Genomic DNA, 12,906 nt, shown 5'->3' on the forward strand with positions numbered 1-12,906 from the left:
CAACTTCTCTCCCTTCCTCCCTCCCCACCCATTCCCACTGAGAAGGCAAGCAATTCAATATAGGATATGCATGTATAGTTATGTAAAAGACTTCTATAAATGTCATATTGTAAAAAACTAACTATATTTCCCTCTATCCTGTCCTGCCCCCCATTTATTCTCTTCTCTCTTTAGATCTTATCCTTCCCCAAAAGTGTTTACTTCTAATTAGCCCCCCTCCCATTTGCCTTCCATTCTATCAACCCCCCTCGCCCCACTTCCCCCTTTCTCCCCTACTATCCTGTAGTATAAGATAGATTTTCATACCAAATTTAGTGTGCATGTTATTCCCTCCTTAAGCCAAATGTGATGAAAGTAAGCTTCACTTTTTCCCTCTTGCCTTCCTGCTTTCCCCCTCCACTGAAAAAGCATTTTCTTGCCTCTTTTATGGGAGATAATTTGCCCCATTCCATTTTTCCCTTTCTCCTCCTAATACACTCCTCTCTCACCCCTTAATTTTATTTTTTTAGATATGATCCTTTCATATTCAACTCACTCTATGCCCTCTGTCTATATGTATATAATCTCTCCAACTACCCAAATACTGAGATAAGTCTTAAGAGTTACAAGTATTATCTTTCTATGTAGGATTGTGAACAGTTCAACTTGAGTAAGTCCCCTATGATTTCTCTTTCCTGTTTACCTTTTCATGCTTCTCTTGATTCCTGTGTTTGAAAGTAAAATTTTTTATTCAGCTCTGGTCTTTTCATCAAGAATGCTTGAGAGTCCTCTCTTTCATTGAAAGACCATTTTCCCCCTGAAGTATCTACTCAGTTTTGTTGAGTAGGTGATTCTTGGTTTTAGTCCTGGTTCCTTTGACTTCTGGAATATCATATTCCAAGCCCTTCAGTTCCATAATGTAGAAACTGTTAGATCTTATGTTATCCTGATTGTATTTCCACAATACTTGAATTGTTTCTTTCTAGGTACTTGCAATATTTTCTCCTTGACCTGGGAACTCTGGAATTTGGCTACAATATTCCTAGAAGTTTCTCTTTTTGGATCTCTTTCAGGAGATGATCATTGGATTCTTTCAATATTTATTTTACCCTCTGGTTCTAGACTATCAGGTCAGTTTTCCTTGATAATTTTATGAAAGATGATGTCTAGGCTCTTTTTATGATCATGGCTTTCAGGTAGTCCCATAATTTTTAAATTGTCTCTCCTGGATCTATTTTCCAGGTCAATTGATTTTCAAATGAGATATTTCACAAGGTCTGCTATTTTTTATTCATTTGGTTTTGTTTTTATAATTTCTTGATTTTTCATAAAGTCATTAGCTTCCATCTGCTCCATTCTAATGTTTAAGGAATTATTTTCTTCAGTGAGCTTTTGAATCTCCTTTTCTATCTGTCCAATTCTGCTTTTTAGGGCAATTCTTCTCCTCAGTGGCTTTTTGGATCTCTTTCGCCATTTGGGTTAGCCTATTTTTTTTTTAATGTTTAACAATCACTGCCACACAATTGAGATTATATCCCCCCCACACCTACCCCCTATTACCCCCCTCCCTCCCCACGACTGCATACAATTCTGTATAGGTTCTACATATACTTTCCTATTGAGTACATTTTCACTATAGTCATGCTATGTAGTCAGGCTAAAATAAATGAAAGAAATCGTATAACAAATCAAAACATGATACACAAACACATACACATACACAAACATGATCTGCTACATTTTTTGAATGACTTCCATATTTCTTTCTCTGAGTGTGGAAGGCATTTTGCCTTGAGAACCACCTTTGGGATTTTTTTTTTATAAGAAGTTTTTGCGTTATTACAAAATTCCAAGTCTACCAGAAAAAACTTTCGCACACTGTGGTCGTTGCTGTGCACAAAGTTCTCCTGGTTCTGCTCCTTTCACTCAGCATCAGGTCGTATAAGTCCTTACAGGCCTCTCTGAAGTCCTCTTGTTCATCATTTCTTATGGCACAATAGTACTCCATTACATTCATATACCATAATTTATTCAGCCATTCCCCAATTGATGGACATCCCCTTGACTTCCAGTTTTTGGCAACTACATAGAGTGCTGCTATAAATATTTTTGTACATGTGGGACCCTTTCTCGTTTTTATTATCTCTTGGGGATATAGTCCTAGCAGCGATATTGCTGGGTCAAAGGGTATGCACATTTTTGTAGCCCTTTGGGCATAGTTCCAAATTGCTCTCCAGAATGGTTGGATGCGCTCGCAGCTCCACCAACAAGGAATTAGTGTTCCAACTCTCCCACATCCTCTCCAGCATTTATCATTTTCTTGTTCTGTCATGTTTGCCAATCTTATAGGTGTGATGTGGTACCTCAGAGTTGTTTTGATTTGCATCTCTCTAATCAATAGTGATTTAGAGCATTTTTTCATATGATTGTAGATATCTTTAATTTCTTCCTCTGAAAATTGTCTGTTCATATCCTTTGACCATTTATCAATTGGGGAATGACTTGTGTGATTATACATTTGAGTCAGTTCTCTATATATTCTAGAAATGAGGCCTTTATCCCCGAGCTGAGCTGTAAAAATTCTTTCCCAATTTACTACATCCCTCCGGATTTTGGTTGCATTGGGTTTGGTTGTGCAAAAACTTCTCAGTTTAATGTAATCAAAGTTATCCATTTTGCATTTCATAATGCTTTCTATCTCTCCTTTAGTAAATAATTCTTCCCTTCTCCATAGATCTGATAAATACACTATTCCTTGCTTCTCCAGTTTATTCATGGTATCAATCTTTATACCTAAATCATGTACCCATTTGGACTTTATTCTTGTGTACGGTGTCAGGTATGGGTCTATGCCTAATTTCCGCCACACTGTTATCCAGTTTTCCCAGCAATTTTTGTCAAACAATGAGTTCTTATCCCAGAAGCTGGGGTCCTTGGGTTTATCAAACAGAAGGTTGCTATATTCCTTGCCTACTGCATCTTGAGTGCCAAGTCTATTCCACTTGTCTACCTCTCTGTTTCTTAGCCAATACCAAGTGGTTTTGCTAATTGCTGCTTTATAGTACAGTTTGAGGTCTGGTAGCGCTAGGCCACCTTCCCAAGCATTTCTTTTCATTAGTCCCTTTGATATTCTGGACCTTTTGTTTTTCCAAATGAATTTTGATATTATTTTGTCCAGCTCTAGAAAGTAATTGTCTGATAGTTTAATTGGTATGGCACTAAATAAGTATATTAATTTAGGTAGAATTGTCATTTTTATTATATTAGCACGGCCTACCCATGAGCAACTAATATTTTTCCACTTACTTAAATCTGACTTTATTTGTGCAAAAAGTGTCTTGTAATTGTGTTCATATAATCCCTGGGTTTGTTTTGGCAGGTAGACTCCTAAGTATTTTATACTGTCTACCCTAGCTTTAAATGGGATTTCTCTTTCTATCTCTTGCTGTTGGACTTTGTTGCTAATATATAGGAATGCAGAAGATTTGTGTGGGTTTATTTTGTAACCTGCAACTTTGCCAAAGTTGTTTATTAATTCAAGTAATTTTTTACTTGAATCTCTGGGATTCTCTAGGTAAATCATCATATCATCTGCAAAGAGTGATAACTTAGTTTCTTCTTTGGCTATTCTTATTCCTTGAATATCTTTATCTTGTCTAATTGCTACAGCTAACATTTCTAGTACCATATTGAATAATAGTGGTGATAATGGACAACCTTGTTTCACCCCTGATCTTATTGGGAATGCATCTAGCTTATCCCCATTGCATATAATGCTTGCTGAAGGTTTTAGATAGATACTGCTTATTATTTTATGGAAAGTTCCCTTTATTCCTACGTTCTCCAGTGTTTTTAGTAGGAATGGGTGTTGTATTTTGTCAAAAGCTTTTTCTGCATCTATTGAGATAATCATGTGGTTTTTGTTAGCTTTGTTGTTGATGTGATCGATAATGCTAATAGTTTTCCTAATATTGAACCAGCCCTGTAATCCTGGTATGAATCCTACCTGATCATAATGTATTAATCTCGTGATAAGATGCTGTATTCATTTTGCCAAAATCTTATTTAAAATTTTTGCATCTATATTCATTAGGGAAATTGATCTATAATTTTCTTTCTCTGTTTTGTCTCTTCCTGGTTTGGGTATCAAAACCATATTTGTATCATACAAAGAATTTGGGAGGACTCCTTCTTCCCCAATTTTCAAAAATAGTCTATATAGTATTGGAATTAACTGTTCTTTAAATGTTTGATAGAATTCACTTGTGAATCCATCTGGCCCTGGAGATTTTTTCCTAGGGAGTTCATTGATGGCTTGTTCAATTTCTTTTTCTGAGATGGGGTTGTTTAAGTATTCAACTTCCTCTTCTGTTAATCTGGGCAATTTGTATTTTTTAAAATATTCATCCATCTCGTTTAGATTATCGAATTTGTGGGCATAAAGTTGGGCAAAGTAGTTTCTAATTATTGTTTTAATTTCCTCCTCATTGGAGGTGAGTTCACCCCTTTCATTTTTAATATTAGTAATTTGATTTTCTTCTTTCTTTTTTTTAATCAGATTGACCAAAGGTTTATCAATTTTACTAGTTTTTTCATAAAACCAACTATTGGTTTTATTTATTAATTCAATAGTTTTCTTAATTTCAATTTCATTAATCTCTCCTTTGGTTTTCAGTATTTCTAATTTGGTATTTACTTGGGGATTTTCAATTTGTTCTTTTTCTAGCTTTTTCAACTGCAAGCCTAAGTCATTGATCTCCTCTTTCTCTATTTTATTTATGTAAGCATTCAGAGATATAAAACTTCCCCTAATAACTGCTTTTGCAGTATCCCATAAGTTTTGGTATGTTGTCTCACTATTGTCATTCTCTTGAATGAAATTGTTGATTGTTTCTATGATTTCTTCTTTAATCCAACCCTTCTTTAGAATTAGATTATTTAGTTTCCAATTGATTTTTGGTTTCTCTTTCCATGGCCTTTTATTACATGTAATTTTTAATGCATTATGATCTGAAAAGGATGCATTGATTATCTCTACCTTTCTGCTCTGGATTGTGAGATTTTTATGTCCTAATACATGGTCAATTTTTGTAAATGTTCCATGTACCGCTGAGAAAAAGGTATATTCCTTTCTATTCCCATTTAATTTTCTCCAAAGATCTATCATATCTACCTTATTCAGAGTTTTATTTACCTCCTTAACCTCTTTCTTGTTTATTTTGAGGTTAGATTTATGGTTAGCCTATTTTTTAGTGTTATTTTCTTCAGCATTTTTGGGGGCCTCCTTCAGGAAGCAGTTGACTCATTTTTCATTATTTTCTTGATCATTCTCATTTCTCTTCCCAATTTTTGCTCTACTTCTTTTTTAAAAAATTTATTTATTTAACTTATAACATTCATTTTCACAAAATTTTGGGTTCCAAATTTTCTCCCCATTTGTCCCCTCCCCCCACTCCAAAACACCAAGCGTTCTAATTGCCCCTATCACCAATCTGCCCTCTCTTCTAACATCCCTCCCTTCCCTTGTCCCCATCTTCTCTTTTGTCCTGCAAGGCCAGATAACTTTCTATACCTCATTATCTGTATTATTTATTTCCTAGTAGCAAGAACAGTACTCCACAGTTGTTCCTAATATTTTGAATTCCAACTTCTCTTCATCCCTCCCTCCCCACCCATTCCCTTTGGGAAGGCAAGCAATTCAATATAGGCCATATCTGTGTAGTTTTGCAAATGACTTCCATAATAGTCGTGTTGTGTAAGACTAACTATATTTCCCTCCATCTTATCCTGCCCACCATTCCTTCTGTTCTCTCTTTTGATCCTGTCCCTCTCCAAGAGTGTTGATTTCTGAGTGCTCCCTCCTCCCACTTCCCTCCCTTCCATCATCCCCCCCACCCTGCTTATCCCCTTCTCCCCCACTTTCCTGTATTATAAGATAGGTTTTCATACCAAAATGAGTGTGCATCTTATTCCTTCCTTTTGTCGAATGTAATGAGAGTAAGCTTCATGTTTTTTCTCTCACCTCCCCCCTTTTTCCCTCCACTGAAAAGTCTTTTGCTTGCCTCTTTTATGAGAGATAATTTGCCCCATTCCATTTCTCCCTTTCCCCTCCCAATATATTTCTCTCTCACCGCTTGATTTCATTTTTTTAAGATATGATCCCATCCTATTCAATTCACTCTGTGCTCTCTGTCTCTGTGTGTGTGTGTGTGTGTGTGTTATCCCACCCACCACACAGATACTGAAAAGTTTCAAGAGTTACAAATATTGTCTTTCCATGTAGAAATGTAAACAGTTTAACTTTAGTAAGTCCCTTATGACTTCTCTTTGCTGTTTACCTTTTCATGCTTCTCTTGATTCTTGTGTTTGAAAGTCAAATTTTCTTTTCAGCTCTGGTCTTTTCATCAAGAATGCTTGAAAGTCCTCGATTTCATTGAAAGACCATTTTCCCCCTGAAGTATTATACTCAGTTTTGCTGGGTAGGTGATTCTTGGTTTTAGTCCTAGTTCCTTTGACTTCTGGAATATAATATACCACACCCTTCGATCCCTTAATGTAGAAGCTGCTAGATCTTGTGTTATCCTGATTGTATTTCCACAATACTTGAATTGTTTCTTTCTAGCTGCTTGCAATATTTTCTCCTTGACCAGGGAACTCTGGAATTTGGCCACAGTGTTCCTAGGAATTTCTTTTTTTGGCTCTCTTTCAGAAGGCTATCAGTGGATTCTTTCAATATTTTTTTTGCCCCCAGTTCTAGAATATCAGGACAGTTTTCCTTGATAATTTCATGAAAGATGATGTCTAGGCTCTTTTTTTGATTATCACTTTCAGGTAGTCCCATAATTTTTAAGTTGTCTCTCCTGGATCTATTTTCCAGGTCAGTTGTTTTTCCAATGACATATTTCATATTATCTTCCATTTTTTGGCTTTGTTTTGTGATTTCTTGGTTTCTCTTAAAGTCAATTGCTTTCATCTGTCCCATTCTAATTTTGAAAGAACTATTTTCTTCAGTGAGCTTTTGAACCTCCTTTTCCATTTGGCTAATTCTGCTTTTGAAAGCATTCTTCTCCTCATTGGCTTTTTAAACCTCTTTTGCCAATTGAGTTAGCCTATTTTTCAAAGTGTTATTTTCTTCAGCATTTTTTTTGGGTCTCCTTTAGCAAGGTATTGATCTGCTTTTCATGCTTTTCTTGCATCTCTCTCATTTCTCTTCCCAGTTTTTCCTCCACCTCTCTAACTTGATTTTCAAAATCCTTTTTGAGCTCTTCCATGGCCTGAGACCACTGAATATTTATTTTGCATGTTTGGGATAAAGAAACCTTGACTTCTGTGTCTTTCCCTGATGGTAAGCATTGTTCTTCCTCATCTGAAAGGATGGGAGGAGATATCTGTTCACTAAGAAAGTAACCTTCTATGGTCTTATTTTTTTTCCCTTTTCTGGGCATTTTCCCAGCCAGTTACTTGACTTCTGAGTTTTCTCTCCACACCCACCTTGCCTCCAGATCCACCCAGCCAGAGTTTGGGGTCTAAGATTCAAATGCTTCTTCCCAGCCTCAGGGCTTCGTTGAGGTGGGGCTGCTATTCAGTGTGAGATTAAGTTCAGGTGCTCAGGTGGGGGCAAGGCCACCACACTGGGCTCAGTTCCCTCAGGGGATTTATGCAGAGACCTTCAACAATGGATCCGAGCTCCTGCCTGCTTTGGGAGCCCCTGTCTGATGCTGCCTCCCGAGGGGGCCTGAGTTATGGGGACACCCCACTCCCCTCTCGGCCAGCCAAAAAGACTCTCTCACTGTCCTTTGGTGTCTGTGGGTGGAGGGACCTGTGCTGCCACTGGAGATTCTGCTCCTGAAGCCTGCTCAGATCTGCTCTTCTTGGTGCTGCGAGGCCAAGGCAGGGCTGGGCTCTGCTCCAGGTCCTATGCGCGATTGACCTTTCATGTCAGTTTTTCAGGTCTCTCTGGAACAGAATATCTCCTCCATTCTGTTGTTCTGTGACTTCTGCTGCTCCCTAATTTGTTTGGAGTTCTTCTTTACAGGTATTTTATGGACTGTGGGTTAGGAGCTAGCATATGTGTATCTTTCTACTCCTCTATCTTGGCTCCTCTCTACTTTTGCTTGATTTTCAAAATCCTTTTTGAGCTGTTTCATGACCTGAAACCAATTCATATTTTTCTTGGAGGCTTTTGATGAAGGAGCTTTGACTGTGTTTTGGTGCATGCTTTGATCTTCCTTGTCACTAAAGTAAGATTCTATAGTCTGATTCTCTTTCCAGTTTTTGCTCATTTCCCCAGTCATTTAACTGACTTTTGAGCTCTTTGGCAAGATAGCTCTCTGCTTCCAGTGTTGGTGGGGAGGTATACTGTCAGCTGCTCGATTTCCCCACAATCTGTGGGCCCAGTGTTTCAGAAACAGTTGCTGTCTCTGCCCCTGCTGCTGCTGTGGCTGCTTTGGGTTCCTCCACCCCTCCCCTCTCTGTAGCCATGGGGTTGGGGCTGGACCACTGCACTCTCCTACACTGGTCCCACAGGCTTTTTCCACTGACCTTCCAATTTGTCCTCAGTGATTTGGAATCCTGAAGTCTGGAAATTGCCACAGGTGTGAGAGATTCAGTCTCCCCAAGGCCTACTCAGGTCCTGTCTGTGCTGGAACAGCCTACACTGGACTGTGCTCTACCACCTGTGTGGCATTGTAGACACTTCCTTGTGACCTTGCAGACTGTCTTTAGCTGGAAATTTGCTTCACTCCATCATTCTGTGGGTTCTGTAGCTGCAGAATTTATTTAAAGTCATTTTTTACAGGTATTTGGCTGGGCTTGGGGGCAGCACTCTGGAAAGTGTATGCTGTTAACTCTGCCATCTTGGCTCTGCCCCAGAAATTCTTTTCATAAACAAATCTGATATAGTAAAAATTTGAAGGAAAATGAATAACTGGGGGGAAAAAAACCTTTGCAACAAATTTTTCTGTTAAAGGTCTTATTTAAAAGTTGTATGAAGAACTGATCCAACTTTATAAGATGAAGAGCTATTTCCAAATAGGCAAATGGCCAAAAAATATGAACAGGCAGTTTTCAAAGGAAAAAAATCAAAGTTATAAATAATAATATGAAAAATTACTGTAAATCACTAATAATTAGAGAAATATAATTTAAAGCTACTTTGAAGTTCCACCTGACTCCAACAGACTAGCAAATATGACAAAAGAGGAATAATATGTTAGAGGTACCACAGGAAGAGTTATGCTAGTGCAGTGTTGGTAGATCTATGAATTGGTCTACATATTCTGAAAAGCATTTTGCAAGTACAGTCAAAAAGTTAACAAGTTGCACATACTCTTTGACCTAAGCTACATCATTACTAGGTTTATGCCTCAAAGAAATCAAAGAAAGAGGAAAGAATCTATAAGTCCAAAAATATTTATAGTAGCTCTTTTTATAGTAGCTGAAAACTGGAAACTATGGGACTGTCTTCCTATTGGAGAATGGTTAAACAAACTGTGATATGTAAATGTAATGGAATATTAGTGTCCCAAAAGAAATGATTAAATGGATAATTTCAGAGGAAGCTGGGGGAACCTTTATGAAATGACACAGAACAAAGTGAACAGAATTAGGAGAATAAGTTATACGATGACAACGTTACAAAGAAATACAGCTTGGAAAGACCTTAGAATTCTCACCAATAGAATGATAAACCAAGATTCCAAAAAAGTGAAGATGAAACATGCCACCTACCTTTGTCAAGAAACCAAAATGCAGAGAGAGACCTGGCTAAGGTGGCAATGTATATTTTGCCAGACTATGCTGATATGTATTGAACTTATTATTTGTACTTCTAAAAAATTTGCAGTGAAGATGGGAGTAGATAAGTGACAAGTTAATAAAAAAAAGCCTTCACTAAAAAATTTCAAATGCTTGGAGATGAGAGATGTACTATTTATAATGAACAGAGAGAAGACCAATTTGGCTTAACCTTAGTGTGGAGAAGGGGAAGAAAGTATAATGAGGGCAGCAAAATCTCTTGGGATAAAGATATTAAGGATTTTTAAAAGCCTAACAGTAAATTTATATTTTGTCCTAGAGGCAATTGGGAGCCACTGGAGTTTATTGAGTGGGTAAGTGTTGCGGATCGACCCCAACTCAGGTTTAGGTCTGATACTGGAATGAAATGAGGCATTCAATAGCTAAATTAGATTTTCTTAGCCATAGTTGAGAAAGGACATTCAGCCAGTATATTTAGTGAGGAAATCATATTATTTCAGGTGAGCACATATTAGTCATGCTGTTAATACATTGTAAGAAACCTCAGAGAGAGTTCTGGAGCTTCTCCTGAGGCCCATTTGTTCTTGGGTCACCAAGAAGTCATGCCATTAACCTTAACCTATAATTTTAGTCAATCATGTCTCAAGAGTTTAGAGACCTCTTAAGGAAAAGAACTACCCTGATCTGAGTGGGGCAGGGGCTTAGAAAAGGAAGCTCAGCTTATATGGAGGGGTCCTAGGAAATATTGCTCTTACTAAGTCAATAACATAGCCAGATTTGCACATAGGAAAAATCACTTGCAGCTGTGTGGAGAACAGATGAGATGTGAAACATATAGAACAATTAGGAGGTGATTACTATAGCAAAGACAAAAGGTGATAAGGGACTGAACTAGGGTGATGGCTGTGTGGGTAGAGAGAAGGGGGCCAGATGTAAGAGCTAGAATCAGATTTGTGGAAGCAGAATCAGAGTGGAGTAGTAGCTGGACGAACTATCAGTGAAGGAGCAATGAGCCACAGGTAGCTAGAGAACAGCAAACTTAAATTCTCATTTGAGCCCCATGCAAGGCAGTAGTGTAGGGACTAAGAAGGGTGACTCACTGTTAAGGGAGGTAAGGGTGGGGGGCTGTGTACGACACTCACTGGGTATAAGGGTGGTTATTTACTTCCCATTTACTGGAATTTTGAATTCTTAATCAGGGAGGCTCTATTGAGGCTATAACTATGTGGTAGTTGTGATTATTACACAACCCTTGCAGAGGTCAGGAGCCTATTGGAAAGGGGATTCTTGTTTGTCTGGGCTCAGCTGCAAATTCCTTCTGGGTGCGTTGAATCTGTACATTGGAGAGCTGATGACCCTCCTTTAGGGAAATGCTGTTGATATGCACAGGTAGAACTTGAGTGGGGATCAAATAACTATATTAGTGAGAGAAGTAAATTGATGGACCCCTTTAGGGGGTGCCAGATATTGAAATGTCTAGCTTTCACCTAGGTAGAGGCATTGGAACCAGAAAATGAGGAGGCCCCATCAAAATAGGCTGGAACTTTTAGTGTCAGAAGCCTTTGAGCATAATAAATGCTAAATGTGTGCAGGTAGCTTTGGTCTGGAGAATCTTTCTACTGCACCATGCAGACCATACTCTTTACTCCACCAACACATTAAGCCACATTGGATTTTCTGAGTTTGGACAGCCTCGAATGAGAGCCTCTGAATTCTATTTCTTTTTTTTTTTTCATTTCTTCTTAGTCTTCTCCTCATCCCTCACATCCCAGCGCCCCAAAACCTTGTCACTAACGTAGAGATGCATACACTATAGGTCTTCTGCATTCCTCTCTCCTTCAATGCGGCTGTCTGAGATAACTTGGTAATGGTTTAACTTGGGCTCAGTTTGAGCAACTGTTCAAGAAGCCGACTGACAGAACAGAAAGGATAATATGTGCTCAACCTCCTGGCAGGCCAGATTCCGTTGAGCAGAGGAGAGAAGCTGTACCACCGAGACGGAGAGTCCTAGAGAGACCTAGCAGTGCCTGGAGCTGCGTGGGCTGACCACAGATTGGAGAATTCAAGGTCGGACTATTGAGTCAAGGCTTCTGCAGATCCAAAAACGGTGTGTCCAGCCCTTCTGTCCCTCCGTGCTCCTGCGCTGCCTAGGTAAGTGGGCTGAGGGCTGAGGCACAGGGAGTTCGAGAAGCCAGGCAAGGCAGTCCCGCCTTAGACCCGTGGGTACCCTGGTTCTCCAGCCTTGGCCTCCGCAGGAAGCGCATATTCTCGGAGAGACAAAAACAGAGACTAGGGAGAAATCGGCGCTTCTGGGACGCGGGTGGGGCTGTAGGCTGCGGCTCCCGCTCCGCCATCAGGAGCCGACCTGGCTCACGTCCTGGGTTCGGTTCTCCGAGGAGGTCCGCGGCGCCTCTGTCCGTGGTGCCTCTGTCCGTGGTGTGCCTTTGGAGGGCTCCTAAGTGGCTTCAAGCGCTGAAGTCGTGTTGCTTTAAGTGACGTGGCAGCTCCCTTTCCCACTGGGGAGCCTTCTCTAGCCTCCTGCATCCTGCAAGCTTCCCTCCTCTTGCAGTGTCCAGCTGCTTCATTTCCTAAGCATTTTCACAAAACTGCAACCAGATAAACAAGAGAACTTCTATGAATTTATTTCCCAATAGAACCATTCCAGGTGATGTCTGGTAAATGTCTTTTGCCTGAATTTCCTATGATCAGCATGTTATTTATATTTCTAAAGCTTGGTTCTTAGTTTTTAGAAACCAACTTTTCCATTCCAAGCGAGGCAAAACATACATTACCACTGATTTATTTATTTTTTCCTTAGCTTTGCGTTAAGATATTTAAAGCCCTTTGCCTCTTACAGCATTACCCCACTGCTCTGACCTGGACAGATTTTTTTTTTTAAGGCAACTCCACTCCACACTTGGCTTCATACTTAGAAATTATTTGCATGCACCTTTGTATTCTGCAGTTATTGCGTTAGTCTCACCAAGAGATTATAAACTTCTTGAGGTCAAGAACAAGATCTTATATTTTCATTTTATCCAATTTTTTTTCACTTATTTATAGCATAGTGATAGAAGTATTAGTATACTTGGTTGGTTGATTTTGAATTGCTTCCCTTTTCTCTGAATTGCTCTAATGACTGACCTTTATTTTATTAGTTCTAAAGCAGTT

This window comes from Notamacropus eugenii, chromosome 2 (genome assembly GCF_028372415.1).
Source record: "Notamacropus eugenii isolate mMacEug1 chromosome 2, mMacEug1.pri_v2, whole genome shotgun sequence".
In the NCBI taxonomy this organism is placed as follows: Eukaryota; Metazoa; Chordata; class Mammalia; order Diprotodontia; family Macropodidae; genus Notamacropus; species Notamacropus eugenii.